Source organism: Filicampus tigris, chromosome 19 (genome assembly GCF_054856515.1).
Source record: "Filicampus tigris isolate MCC_2025a chromosome 19, RoL_Ftig_1.0, whole genome shotgun sequence".
Taxonomy (NCBI): domain Eukaryota; kingdom Metazoa; phylum Chordata; class Actinopteri; order Syngnathiformes; family Syngnathidae; genus Filicampus; species Filicampus tigris.
Window position 1 is genome coordinate 14,135,001 of NC_141235.1, and position 2,500 is coordinate 14,137,500.

Sequence of the window (2,500 nt, forward strand, 5' to 3'; positions counted from 1 at the left end):
ATTCGGGGGGGGGGGGGGGCGAAGAATTTTGTATTTGTTCTATTTGATTTCCTCCACTATTTTTCCACAGGCAAGGGCTGTTAGCATTTTCAGCTGTCAGTCTGTCAGGGTAGCATGTGGTTAGCTTCTACCAAGCAGCTACAGTACTTGACGTCCGTTGTAAAAGTTTGCTTTTTTGAGTGAGTTCGGGGGAAAAAGATGTTCGTATTTTTTGTATTTGCTTTGAACCTCAGTTTTTCCACAAGTAAGGGGACAGTTCTAAATTTCAGCTGTCAGCCAAGATCGGGCATTTTCAGGGTAGTATGGCCGTAAGCTGTGATGAGACATAGATATTATTTTCTTATAGGCGGCGCAGGGTCAGGATAGCCTGGTTAACTGTGAGCAAGCTGCTACAGAAGCTGAAAGACAGATTTTGCGATTGAGTTGCAAAAGCTTACGGCACCTGGTATTCCCAGGCAGACTCCCATCCAAGTACTAACCAGGCCCAACCCTGCTAAGCTATCGAAATAGGATGAGATCGGGCGTTTTCAGGGTAGTATGGCCTTAAACTGTAATGAGGCCTAAAAATATTTTTTTTATAGGAGACGCACACCCAAATTCGGGGGTGGGGGGGCGAAGTATTTTGTATTTGTTCTTTTTGATTTCCTACACTATTTTTCCACAGGCAAGGGCTGTTAGCATTTTCAGCTGTCAGTCTGTCAGGATAGCATGTGGTTAGCTTCTACCAAGCAGCTACAGTACATGACGTCCGTTGTAAAAGTACGCTTTTGTGAGTGAGTTCGGGGGAAAAAGATGTTCGTATTTTTTGTGTTTGCTTTGAACCTCAGTTTTTCCACAAGTAAGGGGACAGTTCTAAATTTCAGCTGTCAGCCTGTCAGGATAGCATGTGGTTAACTGCGAGCAAGCAGCTCCAGAAGTTGATGTCTTTTGTAAAGGACAGATTTTGCGATTGAGTTGCAAAAGCTTATAGCACCTGGTATTCCCAGGCGGTCTCCCATCCAAGTACTAACCAGGCCCGACCCTGCTTAGCGTCCGAGATCAGACGAGATCGGGCATTTTCAGGGTAGTATGGCCGTAAGCTGTAACGAGCCCGAGATATTATTTTCTTATAGGCGACGCAGGGTCAGGATAGCCTGGTTAACTGAGCAAGCAGCTACAGAAGCTGAAAGACAGATTTTGCGATTGAGTTGCAAAAGCTTACAGCACCTGGTATTCCCAGGCAGTCTCCCATACAAGTACTAACCAGCTCCAACCCTGCTAAGCTTTCGAAATCAGATGAGATCGGGCGTTTTCAGGGTAGTATGGCCGTAAGCTGTAGTGAGGCCTAAAAATATTTTTTTTATAGGAGACGCACACCCCAATTCGGGGGGGGGGGGGGCGAAGAATTTTGTATTTGTTCTATTTGATTTCCTCCACTATTTTTCCACAGGCAAGGGCTGTTAGCATTTTCAGCTGTCAGTCTGTCAGGATAGCATGTGGTTAGCTTCTACCAAGCAGCTACAGTACTTGACGTCCGTTGTCAAAGTTTGCTTTTTTGAGTGAGTTCGGGGGAAAAAGATGTTCGTATTTTTTGTATTTGCTTTGAACCTCAGTTTTTCCACAAGTAAGGGGACAGTTCTAAATTTCAGCTGTCAGCCAAGATCGGGCATTTTCAGGGTAGTATGGCCGTAAGCTGTGATGAGACATAGATATTATTTTCTTATAGGCGGCGCAGGGTCAGGATAGCCTGGTTAACTGTGAGCAAGCTGCTACAGAAGCTGAAAGACAGATTTTGCGATTGAGTTGCAAAAGCTTACAGCACCTGGTATTCCCAGGCAGACTCCCATCCAAGTACTAACCAGGCCCAACCCTGCTAAGCTATCGAAATAGGATGAGATCGGGCGTTTTCAGGGTAGTATGGCCGTAAACTGTAATGAGGCCTAAAAATATTTTTTTTATAGGAGACGCACACCCAAATTCGGGGGTGGGGGGGTCGAAGTATTTTGTATTTGTTCTATTTGATTTCCTCCACTATTTTTCCACAGGCAAGGGCTGTTAGCATTTTCAGCTGTCAGTCTGTCAGGATAGCATGTGGTTAGCTTCTACCAAGCAGCTACAGTACATGACGTCCGTTGTAAAAGTACGCTTTTGTGAGTGAGTTCGGGGGAAAAAGATGTTGGTATTTTTTGTATTTGCTTTGAACCTCAGTTTTTCCACAAGTAAGGGGACAGTTCTAAATTTCAGCTGTCAGCCTGTCAGGATAGCATGTGGTTAACTGCGAGCAAGCAGCTCCAGAAGTTGAAGTCTTTTGTGAAAGACAGATTTTGCAATTGAGTTGCAAAAGCTTACAGCACCTGGTATTCCCAGGCGGTGTCCCATCCAAGTACTAACCAGGCCCGACCCTGCTTAGCGTCAGAGATCAGACGAGATCGGGCATTTTCAGGGTAGTATGGCCATAAGCTGTAATGAGGCCTAGATATTATTTTTTTATAGGCGACGCAGGGTCAGGATCGCCTGGTTA

The 2,500-nt window shown here is 45.2% G+C and overlaps 2 non-coding genes and 3 pseudogenes across 2 annotated transcripts; all 5 read right to left on the bottom strand.

Moving 5' to 3' along the window:
* Window positions 1-430: 430 nt before the first annotated feature.
* LOC147130721 (5S ribosomal RNA) lies at window positions 431-549 on the bottom strand (annotated as a pseudogene).
* A 412-nt stretch (window positions 550-961) lies between these two features.
* LOC147130722 (5S ribosomal RNA) lies at window positions 962-1,080 on the bottom strand. Its single transcript, XR_015082926.1, has one exon. It is a non-coding gene; the product is annotated as a 5S ribosomal RNA (ribosomal RNA).
* A 114-nt stretch (window positions 1,081-1,194) lies between these two features.
* Window positions 1,195-1,313, bottom strand: LOC147130723 (5S ribosomal RNA; annotated as a pseudogene).
* A 476-nt stretch (window positions 1,314-1,789) lies between these two features.
* LOC147130724 (5S ribosomal RNA) lies at window positions 1,790-1,908 on the bottom strand (annotated as a pseudogene).
* Window positions 1,909-2,321: 413 nt separating this feature from the next.
* Window positions 2,322-2,440, bottom strand: LOC147130725 (5S ribosomal RNA). Its single transcript, XR_015083164.1, has one exon. It is a non-coding gene; the product is annotated as a 5S ribosomal RNA (ribosomal RNA).
* Window positions 2,441-2,500: the final 60 nt, after the last annotated feature.